This window comes from Brienomyrus brachyistius, chromosome 17 (genome assembly GCF_023856365.1).
Source record: "Brienomyrus brachyistius isolate T26 chromosome 17, BBRACH_0.4, whole genome shotgun sequence".
NCBI lineage: Eukaryota > Metazoa > Chordata > Actinopteri > Osteoglossiformes > Mormyridae > Brienomyrus > Brienomyrus brachyistius.
Window position 1 is genome coordinate 9,541,345 of NC_064549.1, and position 12,557 is coordinate 9,553,901.

Genomic DNA, 12,557 nt, shown 5'->3' on the forward strand with positions numbered 1-12,557 from the left:
TGAGATGATATGAGCTTTGTGACATGGCATGCTGCTGGAAGTAGCCATTAGAATCTGGGTACACTGTGGTCATAAAGGGATAGATCTGGTCAGCAACAATGTTCAGGTAGGCTGTGGCATCCTCAATTGGTGCCAAGGAGCTAAAAATGTGCCACAAAAATATCCCCCCACAACACTGCACCACCACCACCAGCTTCGATTGTTCATACAGTGCAGGATGGATCCTATACATGTTATTTATGCTGCTGTAGCCCATCTGCTTCAAGGCTTGATGTGATTCAGAGAAGGAGCTGATATTTCAGTTACTCTTTCGTCTCTATCAGCTTGAACCAGTCTGGCCATTTTTTTCTCACCCCTGCCTTCAAGGAGACGTTTTTGCCCAGAGAACCTCCACTCACTGGATGTTTTCTTTCTTTTCTGACCCATTTCTGTAAACCCTAGAGATGGTTGTGCATGAAAATCCCGGTAGATCAGCAGTTTCTGAAATACTCATACCAGCCTGTCTGGCACCGGCAACCATGTCGGAGTCACTTAAATCACCTTTTCCTCCCCATTCTGAGGTTTGATGTGAACTTTAACTGAAGCTCCTGACCTGTATCTGCGTGATTTTATACACTGTGCTGCTGACATGTGATTGACTGATTAGATATTTGCTTCAACGAGCGGCTGAACAGGTGTACCCAATAAAGTGGCCAGAGAGTGTTTTCAAGAAAATTTCTCTGGATGTAGTGAATTTTGGAAATTTCTTGTAAGTTCTCCTTTAGATTACATGAGGACTGAGTGCGTTTTGCTTCTTAACACTGTAACCTGGGATGAGGAAGCCTGACTTTAGGTCATTGGTGGTCTCATCTCAAGAACAAAAAAATGGGTTTGGAAGATTTGGAAGATCTTTAACATACACATAGATTCCCGAGTGCTAAAGGGAGAGAGGATATTCTGCCCCATCACCCTCACTTCTCCGTCTCACATTTCGATGGCCCAATTTTTTCATTCCATCTATGCAAATACCTCTTGCTGCCTCGATTGCTTACAACCCTACACACCTCCTCACCTCATTCACAACATATCTGCCCCACCCCCCCGCAGAGCTACACACTCCAGGACCAGAACAACCGCACCAGCAGCCTCAACACCTGTCTAAATTACACTAGAGCAGTGTCTCCCAAACCCGATCCTTAGAGATCCCCAGACAGTCCATGTTTTTGCTCTCTCTCAGCTCCCAGGAGTCTGACGGTCTGGCAGGGAGCTGGAAGGGAGCAAAAATGTCTGGGGTCCCTATAGACAGGGTGGGAAAACGCTGCACTAGAACAGCATACTTACCCCTACCCATTATTTTCTTCTTTTAGGCTATAAAACTTGACTATTCCATAATGTGCAAGTGAGAAGTGGAAGCAGATTTTGTGTACGGTAAGTTTATGCTCCAGATGGGCTGCAAGTATGCTATGCCTACCTAGTATGCTATGCCTACCTATCTTATTAAGACAAGCTTAAGGATGTAAAGAGTGCAATAATAATAATAATTGATGCTTTATCGATCCCCATGGGAAAATTCTCTTCACACCTCCCCCAACTTGTTCTCTGTAGGTGAGAGCAAACTGGCTGCGAAGGGCAGCCACCTGTTGTGGCACCCAGGGAGCTGGGGGGTTAAGGGCCTTTGCTTGAAGGTCGGGCTCAAACCAGTGACCTGATCACAGGCACAGAGGCTCGGCCTACTGAGTCACACACCGCCCCCCAGCTAATAAAGTAAATAAAAATAACAGCTGATCCTCAATTTTAAAGAAGTTCTAGCTAACTGCAGACAGAGAGCCCCCAGTGCTCACGGGAAGTCTGGGGACGTTTGCTTAATTCTGTCAAAATGTTGGACATTTATTGGTTTCATAACAGAAGTCCATTGCCGATCAATATTTAACGTATCTGCACATATGTTCCGCACAGGCATTTTCTTTCTATTAAGTGTCATAAGTTTTTTGACTCATTCAGTTCTGGTTTGCCATTTTGCTATTAATTACAATTGTAGACACTGGCTCCCAAAGAGATACTAAATACGTTGGTGTGTTTATGTTATTGTAAAGGTGTCACTAATTAAAAAAGCACCTGTTTATCAATGAACTTTTTAACTCAGAACAGCTCTATGGGAGCTGCTTATTGTAGCAGCATCTCTTTGGCTCGTCTTTGACCTTTGATGAGTCTACATTCATCAATGAGAGAAAATGACTTGCTTTTTCCCATCATGTTTTCTGTGCATGCAACATTAGCCTTAGGTAGCTAGCCAGAAGCAGACGGGGTTACCACAAGGCAAAGTAGGCAAGTAAAAGAAAAGGAAGAATTACCGTAATTTATTTTCTTCCATATGTTGTTATGCATAAAAAGACCCATGAACACTGTAAACAGACTGCTTGATTACTATATGCAAATAATTTTAACAGTATTTGTCCCAGAATGATTCTGCCCCAGGTTTTTTGATCCATGTAAGCGGTTGATCAGCTCTGTGTTTAAACTCTCCTCAGTGGTGCTTTTTAAGGGAACAGTACATGAACACCCACTGGGGAAAGTATTAACAGAACTGAAAAAATTACAGGTTCTGAATGTCGGTTTTGATTAATTTTTGATGAATTGCACCAGCCTTACCCTTTAAATATAAAGCATAATTATAGTCATCTGTCATTTAAGCAAGAAAAGTCTTATTTGGCTCTATATGCATTAACAAATATTAAATAGCTGTAACAGCAATGCGTTTAAATTGGTTACTTCACACAGTCCAAATACATTCAATCAATTTGTGACTAAATTTCTCACAGTATGTGAACATCTGAGTGAATTTATGTATATGTGATGGGGCATGAAAATGAAGAAGTGTCAATAAAACCAGTGTCATGAAACAAATTGTTTTACGATATTAATTTGTCACATTCGTGCTGCTTAATGTCACTGTGGACGCGAACGTAGCTAATTAAGTTTCCACTCATGCCTTCAGTATCCCTGTCATTTCCGGGCTTGTAAAATGTCGTAGGTTCAGGGATCTTCCTGTTTAACACATTGGAAATATATAGAAAACAAACGACCGAGTGAAGTTAAACTTACAGTTAAGCTTCGACTGTTTCGTGTCCTTTTCATGTAACCCGTCATATTCGCTGTAAGACTCGCCCTGTCAGGTGCTGTGTCCAGGTGATTTGTTGTCTTATTCGGCACATTTGAGTGCAGATCACCACCAAACATCTAACAGGGATGTTACCACAGGAAACAAAGGACTAAAAATGAGGGCTGTATTAGCATTGGCCTCTGGGCTTTTTGAAGAAGTGTGTGTGTGTGTGTTGGGGGGGATTTAAATGCAAATTCAGTGAAAACAATCTGTGTGAACCATTGTTTTAATCTTGGTTAAATAAAATGGGGAATGGAACCATGAATTGTGCCTTGAGGTATTTATTTTCAGTGACATAATTGGTTTCTGTCTTTGCTCTGTCTGTCTATCTATCTATCTATCTATCTATCTATCTATCTATCTATCTATCTATCTATCTATCTATCTATCTATCTGTCTGTCTGTCTGTCTGTCTGTCTGTCTGTCGGTTGTCTGCCTGTCATACATTGAATCACTTTGTTACAGTCTAACACGTTCCATGCACAATATTAACATATTACAATCAGTAAGAGCTCTGCTATAAGATATGGTATAAAATGATCACATGACCTACCCTATTCCCCTGTTAATTTTCATATATAGGAAAAATATGAAGATCTGTACAATTTAAAATTAAGCGCAAGTTACATTTAGCTTAAGTTACATTCTGTGCAAAAAGTTACATGTGCATGTACATCCAAATAGCTCTAAAAAAGGCCGTTTTACAGTTAAAGGCTGTGAACAAAAGTCACTGAAAAATCCAGGAAATTCATGCAGTAAATGTTGCAATGTCACTCTTTGGCCACTAGAGCATGCCATTGTAGATGAAAACATGCATTTTACTCTTCATCGGGGACTGGCAATATATAACATATATTTAAAATTCAAAGTTAAAATACAGTTTAGTTAATCTATACAGTTAATAATTTGTATTTGGCTGATCTGGGAAAACCTGGGCAGCTAGTGGAACAAAATCACATTATTTGAGAACAAATGTCATATTTAGAGGTTCCCTTCCCAGGCGAGAATGGAGTGAACAAAACGGACAAACATCTAACAATATGGATGGTCACTCAGATCAGGCATGACGGGAGGATCTGGGGGAGCAAATCTGCATCAATAGTGGCCTCTTGCTCCCACCTTTTACCTGTAACAGCCCCCTTTCTTTCTGAATTGTATAATTATTTTTTTCTTTATTCTAAAATATCTGAAGTTGTATCTGGTTTAATAAATAATCATTTTATTTCCTGCAGTGTGGGATGGAAATTCATCTGTCTATATTCAACAGGATCGGTCTGTCTTACAGGCACGAGATCTAATTACTAATATGGCTAAAAGCAAAAGATAGAACTGTTAGAAGTTTATACAAACTTAATTACCTGATACAACCAGTGTGGATGCATTTAGCTTTCAGCCACACGCTCTTAGCTTGATAATTTAGCGGTTTCATCAATTAAGGTACCATTCATGTAGGTTTGTGATTTAACTGACAATGTAAATTGTAGAGCTATTAACTTCGGCTTACCAGCGATAAAAATGCATACTGTAATTGTTTTTTTTTTTTACATGGCAGGTAAGGAGGAGCATGAGATTCTGGTTTAGGTAAATGATCTTTGAGGGGTAAGATTTATTTAGGGACATTATATGGTGGCAATGATTGAGCTGTGGTCCCCAATTTAGTAGGAAGCACCTACAGTACAAGTACACACTGTGATGGTCCAAAGATGGCACAACGTGGGGGAGGTCATTTGCATCCCCAAAGGCTGTCCGTCACCAGAACATCGATTTCTCAATGGGTGAGGAACCAGCTGCTCACTCAAATGTTAGTGTTCATCTGCTACAGTGGTCTGTGACAAGGGTGAAGGGTCTCCTGACAGGATAATACCTCAACCTGTGCGTGGCCTATTTATAATAATAATAGATACTTTTATTGATCAATGCGGGGAGATTGTCTTTTTATGCCTTCTTCAACTTTGCTCTTTATAGAGTAAGCTGTCTGTGAAGGGCAGCCGCCTGTTGGGGCGCCCAGGGAGCTGGGGGTTTAGGGCCTCGCTCAAGGACCTACAGATGCACTGGCTTGAACCAGTGACCTTCTGATTACAGGTACACAGGCTTAGCCCACTGAGACACACGCTGCCCCCATTTGATGACCAGGGCCTCCTGTTCCATGGCAGCGATCCATCATCAGCAAGGGTGAGCGCTGGGTGTTCCTCACCCCAAAAGTCATGGAAGATGATGGCCCCCCCCAGGCCCACCATCAGACTTTGGTATAGAGCTGTATATATAGCTTTAAGCCAGAGGTGTGGGGAATCAGTACATTGGTCAGGAAGTCTTGTAATAGCTGAAATGAGTTTAGCATCTTTGGTTCCCGAGACCAGTTGGTTCTTCTGGGTGAGATCCTGGGGTCAGAACAATCATAGTACTTGTCCGGTACCACAAAGCCCAGTAATGGGGCTCCTGGAATCATGTAACACAAAGTGATGCTACAGCTGAAGCAAGTGGATCGGGGGTGGACCCAGTTTGTCCTGGTGGGTCCCGAAGCACATTGGGATCAGTAGGCATAGGCTTGTTCTCTGGAAAGAGGTGGTTCCAGTTCTCTTAAGGTTCCTCCCAAGTGTCAAGCTCAGGCCCCTGCCATTGGTTGAGGGTCCTGAGAGTCCCGTTGGGGCTGGCAGTTTGGCAGCCAAGCCTTCATTAGGAGCGTAAGCTTGGAAATGGTCTGGTCTACAGCGCTGGCCGTTTCAGCATGGATTGTGGCATCTGCAATTCAGCATCTCAGCACAGGGGAGAGACGGCAGGAGGCGGTGCGTGATATTCCAACTGGTGCCAGTGCTGGGGAAGCTGCACCAGCTGGCATGTTTGGCTGTGGGCAAACTGGTCGGAGGACTAGCTCTAGCTATGGGTGATGGGAGAGAGATCCATGCAGGATAAGATCTCAGCCTTCAAGGTATTATAATCCCTGAATCCCGGTAGGTTAATCACCTCACAGTTACTATAGTGGTCCTAGGAGCATCACTAAGAGCCTTTAGCCTGCTAGTCAGGTCATCAGCATGGGAGGTGGATGTCCAGCCTACCACAAGCTGCCTCCGATGGAGTCATTATTTTGGTGTCGTAAGTAGGATAAGAACTTTAATTTGGCAGCCCTGCAAACAGTAAGTAATGCCAGAAATGTGTTTCCTGCATATGCTGGTCATTGAGAGCCAGTGTTGGACCAGGATGAGGGAGAGTGTGTTGTGGTTTCCTGTGGGCTGCAGTGTAACCCTCTTTGGAGCCCTTCGCCCAGGCTGTTAGGGTCAACGCCTTCAAGTCGGAAAGGAGGTTTGAGTCGGCATGGACTCCCCCCTGAAAAGGTGCCACAAGAAAATAGCGAAAGCAGCTTGGAATACAGTCACCGAATGAAATGACTGGAACTGATTTCCTGCCCCTGTGTTACGATCAATCATTCATTAATGCATAATAATATTCTCCGAAAAATCCATCCGTGAGGCTACGCACAGATAGGTAGGTTCACCACTACAAACAAATCCTTGTTTCTAGGAAACAGAAGCTTTTCATTCCTGGTGCTATTTATAGCGATGCAACGTTCACCGTCTGGTGAATTAAATTTTATGCAGTTACTACCTGTCATAATACAATTTTGGCACCTCGTCAGCTATCAGTGTTCAGCAGTTTGCCTTGTTAAAATGATGCATAAATAAAGTCACATTTAGTGTCAATCTATGACTGGATCCACGCTCAGACCTAGGACACCCAAATGGAATTTGCTAGATGGAATTTGCTAGCTTACTCTGCTCACCCCCCCCCTCCCCCCCCACCATCAGCACTCACCTTCAGTGAGATTCTGCATAAATAATGGGATTTATTGGTGATTAGCATTTGCATATTAGCATCAATGGTGATTCAGGGAATAATTCGGCAGAAAGACAGAAACTAAACTTAAAAGAATATATTTCCATGGTATTCATCTTAAATGATCTTTAACTTGAAATTCTCGAAATCTTGCAAATTTCATTTTCCAAAATTGGACCAGGGACCTGGGGTGCAGCCCTGTTGCCTCACGCTGGTGAATGTACATTTTGCAATCTACCCCTGTGCATTGTGGGTTTCCTGCTGCAACACGAAGATATGCATTCAGTTAACTGGTTCTTCCCCATCATGACCCAGTATGCATATGCTGCCAGAGTAATAAATTGTTTCAGTGAACATTGTGTTAACTACTTTCTCCATCCATCCATCCATCCATCCATCCATCCATCCTGTAATTATTTATCCTGGTAAATGTTGCACAAGGACCTTGGATAGGATGCGGACTCATAAATGTTCATTCATATGGCCTTTACACTTGCGAACGAAAACCCCTGAGCTTTAAATTAAAGAACAGACTCATAAATCCCAATATTCAGCTAGTGCTGCCTTTTAATCATTAGTTTGCGGTTCGAGTGGAATTCTCTAAGCGACTCGCTTCTACTGATAAGCAGGTCTCACAGTTTTCCTGTTAGAAATACATTTTTATGCACTTGAATCTCAAAGCTGATGCTTCTTTTTCCATTGAGTTTATTGCATCTTTGCATTTTATGCAGGATTTTTAATATCAATATGTAAGAAAACCCTACGAAGCCTTTCAACCTGCTTATCACCTTTGTCGCAGACTGATGCCACATTCTGTTCATTCCTGTATTAATGAGTTTGCAGGCCTCAAAATGCTGTTTTAGTCTTTAATCTGGTATGTATTAGCTGATACTTTATACTGATACAAAATAATACTTCCTATTGTGACTCTTGGCTTTTTGTCTATCCATCCACCCTTCTTCTAACTGCTTAACCAGGTCAGGATCGGGTCAGTACCCATCGTAAAAATCACACTGATTAATCGTAAAATTCATTTTTTTGCTGACACAATCTCATAAAAAAATATCAATTACATTATATAGCTATTTAGAAACGAAACCATCTTTGGCAGCAATAACTATTTTCCTTGGTTTTTATTAGAAAATTCATTATTGACCCAAGTTGCTAGGTAACGATAATTTCTAATGTGCAGTAGGTTTCGAGTCATTCCGGAACACGTTGGGTCTCTAGGATTATGCTCCTGATGGGTTAGAAAGTGCCATAGCACCTGCTGGATCGGGAGACTGTGCAGGTAAACAAGACTAGACCCTTAAAATGGTCACCAGAGTGTGACATGCAATGTGTCCCACATCTGAAAGATCAGCAATTAGAAGGCGCCCCAGGGGCACAGGTACCCCCCCCCCCCCCCCCCCCCCCCCAGCTTCCAAATTTTACACAGGCTTTCCGAGGACATCAACATTTCACTGTTTTTCATTAGGGACCCTCTACTGCCAACAAGCAGGTAACCATTTAATTTTGAAAAAAAAAACCTCACCCTTACAAAGCATCCTGGGAATTGTAGTACTGATCGCTCATTACAGATAGTTCCTACAAGCTACCCTCCTAGAGCAGTTCCTTCAGGAGAAGCCCAATGATGTTGTGCCAGTGAGTTTAGATAGATATGTACCTACCCAATATTAGCAAATATTACAATAGTAAAAAAAAAATGTGATGTTTAAATGAATTATTCAGTCAACAAATTACATTGACTGTGAACCACACGTCGTTAAACTTGCAGTCAGGGTAATCTGGCCAATGAGTGAGCTTCCTCCATCAGATCACGTCTCTTAAGCCCCACCCCCATCTCTCATCATTCCTGTCTTTTACTGTAAACTCTACACATTATGAATGAGGGGTCACATGCTGACGTTCACGGCTCACGTCTCAGCTGCAGTGATCAAGGGCAGCCGCTCGTACTTGAATGTACAATAATTACAAAAAATACATTAATATCTATCTGTACCTGTGTGTATATCTGTGTCTGGTTTTGAAATAGTCCCTAACCCACAAATTTGGTTTGCACAATGCCGCTGACCGCACCCTCACCTTTTGTTCTGGAATAATAGACTGATTCCCAGAACTGTCGCTCTCAGATTCCTTTCGGCAGTGAGAGAGTCCCTCTTCTTCCCGAGCATCACTCTGACACACAGTTCCAGGATCCACTTTAAACATGCACTTGACCTGAAACTGCATGCAGATGAGGAAGTCATTTCCAGCTTTTTTTTTTTTTCCCTGAGGTACATATATTGCTGTCCTTTAACAAGTATGAATCTCCGTTTTGTTGCCTTGAGTGAACCTTCGGGCCAAAATTCACTTCTGTATAACTAAATGCAGGCCAAGCTTATTCAGAAGTCTGCTGATAGCCCAGCCGGCAACTCGCTATTTCATTTGCTTGATTACTCTCTCAGTAATGAATCGCATCTCCGAATTATGTAGGTTCAGCATTGATAGTTGCATTTCAAGTAATAGCAAACTCTGCCTCCAGCTTATTGTCTTCAAGAACAGCATAAATGAGTCTGCATCTTGGCTCCAGTCACTTTCTGCACTACTTGTGAAATTATCGTGTATTTCTTCATTAGGGAGGAATAGCTATGAATACTCTTCAATATCTTTTTTTAAGGGATTTGTCTGCCTCAGACATTTCATTCCGCAGAAGGTTTCTTTTTTTAGCTAGTATAATGAGCTCACCAAGCTCTTGGGTGAACTGTGTTAACATCTTTGCTAACACTAAATCGGTCATAAATAATGCATTATAGATACCTTCATAATACATTATAACACATTCATAACACAGATATAATAATTTATAAAAAGGCATAACACATTATAGACATGTTTATTATGCACTATGAAGCTCTCATCTATAATGCACTATAAATGCATTCAAAATACAGTACAAAACATCCTTAATTCTTATACCATTATAAGGCATTATTAAGGTATCTATAGCAGACCATACATTCCTCCATGTGGCACTGAATGGGATCACTGCCAGTTGGAAAATGCTGTGCATTTCAGAACACATGGAAGAAGTTCTAACACTATACCAGCTCCCTCAGGCCGCATGTACGGCCCATAAATTCCGGTGGTCCATGTGGGGTCTTTATTAAACAATTAGAAAGCGAGGACAGCAGGCTCTGCTTCTGTTCAAGCAGCGCCTCGCTGTACCTATGATTGATTGGTACCATAAAGAAAAGTGTTTTGCCACAGTCCCAACAGGCACTTGCAGTTGTTCCGAGTTATTGCAGTGGGGCTGCTTTTTTTTCCAGTTGTCAAGATCTGAGTGATTTGAGCCAGCTGTATCACCGGGAGCTTAAACTCCACTGCAGCTCCCCAACAAACGAAAAGACAAATAGGAATATTATGTCTTGCAACGACAGAAATATATTTGTCAAAACCAGAAAGTTGGTTGTGGGGTTATCAAAGACAACAGGACAAGTGCCAGGTCCTTTGTCATATTATCTGTAACAGTATATAACATTATATAAACACCCTCCCTCAATTGGTATTGTACCCATATGGTTAAATCTCAGTCTAAAGAAAATGGAATGTATGTAGTGTTCCTTATACTGAGGAAGCCAGTGCTTTCAGCACTATTAGATGGCTTTCTTGTGGTAATCTCCACTGTTCTTCTGCTCATATTCCGCCCACAGAAAGAGGGCACAGTGGGCTTTGTCTCCATCCACCAGCTCTAGAAGGCGATGTCTGCATCCAGGACATAAGACACTCTGACTTGTAAGCTGAAAGACCAATGTTAGGTCAAATGTTTGAGCCACAGAGCATAATCTTGCTTCTGTGGGAGGGAGCAAAAACATGGAAGGTCTGAGGGGCCCCGAGGACCAGATTGAGAAACACTGGTTTACAGTGTATTTTACTGCTCTGGGCCATGTGGATAGCGAGAGTGTAAACTATGCCTGGGGGTGGGCCGACCTCTTCTGGAGGATCTGTAACAGCAGTTTGAAGCACCACCAGAATGAAGGAGCCAATTGTTGGGAATCGATGGATAATACTCTCATGCATTCCAAATGCTGATTTCAAACGTGGTTATCAGCTCCAGTGACTTCACAGATGTCCAGGATGACTCTCTATTCAAGTATCAGTACATCCTCCTTTGCTTGGTCCTTGAATACAGTACTACCTCAGCAACAAACAAGGTATCTATCTGGTTAATAAATGAATTACATTAACAACGGCAACATTTTCTATGATTGCCATGTCTATAAGAATCAATGAAGACATTCATAACACATTATAATGCATTTATAAAACATTGCAAACATGGCTATATTTATAAAAAGGCATAACACATTATAGCCATGTTCATTATGCATTATGAATGCTTTATGAAGCTCTCATCTATAATGCATTATAGATGCCTTCATAATGCAGTACATAGCATACTAAATTCTTATCTTTTATCATTATAATGCACTATTAAGGTATCCATAGTGCACTATAGATGAGAGCTCGATTGGAGCTTATGAAGTATTATAATTAACACTAACAATAATAATCAATACTTTATTGATCCCGATGGGGAAATTGCCTTTACTCCTCCCTCAACTTGCTCTTTGTAGAGTAAGCTGTCTGCAAAGGGCAGCCGCCCGCAGCGGCGCCCAGGGAGCTGGGGGGGGGTTAAGGGCCTCGCTCAAGGACCCACAGATGTGCTGAGGCTGGGTTTGAACCTGCGACCTTCTGATTACAGGCACAGCCCAGTGAGCCACACATTGCTCCACTATAATACATTACGACTGTCAATAGAAGATGCTGTAATGCTTCATTAATACTTATACAAACCATTAAAATGCATTATGACGATATGCATAATGCATTATAGATGACAGTTTCAAGTAAAGTGTTACATTAATAGCTATACCAAAGGCTCCAACAATACCATTTTAATATAATAATTTTAATACAACAATTTTAATTTAACACTGTACTCATAAAACAATTTTAACTGAAGTGAAGAGAATCAGCGTGAAAATGTAAGCAAGTCTTCTACACGGAAACGCTAAATACCTCATTTAACCAGAATCATATCAAGCAATATTCTGCAAACGCACCAGTTAACTTGACAAAGACGAGTTAAGGCCTAAATTCACAACGCAGAATTTTACTTTGAATTTTAGTTGCAATATGATGGGTTTATAGAGTTTAACAGACTGAATCTTATCAAATAAGCTAAACAAAATACAGTGGTATACAGGTACACCCTGGAAGCACATCAAGTGGATCTATTTTTAGCGCTGCTATTTTCCAGATACTATCCTTAGAGGTATCGGGTTATTTTAGTATATGACCATAAGGCATCCTGGATCAAAGAATGGCGAGAAACATATTTTTCTCAGAAGGTAACAGCTTATTCTGAGTGCATTGCAATTTTTGTTAATCATGCATCCACCTTCTATCTGCTTATTCGGGAGGCACGTTCACTTAAGCTACGCGCAGGAAACCCACGCATGGGAGAGAATGACATTTTCATAAAACTCATAAGGACTAACAAAACCTAAAGAAATAATGCAACAGAACTTGAGACACGAATATATTA

At 41.4% G+C, this 12,557-nt stretch overlaps 1 protein-coding gene across 4 annotated transcripts in view; it reads left to right on the forward strand.

The window, feature by feature from the left end:
- The window catches only part of LOC125711941 (uncharacterized), a 44,625-nt gene that overhangs the window by 24,580 nt on the left and 7,488 nt on the right, over positions 1 to 12,557 (forward strand). For 2 of the 4 annotated variants that reach the window (XR_007383165.1, XR_007383166.1), the window contains exon 5: positions 1,347 to 1,407. The exons of 1 other annotated variant lie outside the window; for it this stretch is intronic. The gene's annotated coding sequence lies outside the window, so the exon portion shown is untranslated. Of the gene's footprint in view, positions 1 to 1,346; positions 1,408 to 1,584; positions 3,393 to 12,557 lie in introns of those variants that run through there. One more of the 4 variants, XR_007383164.1, reaches the window with a different exon arrangement.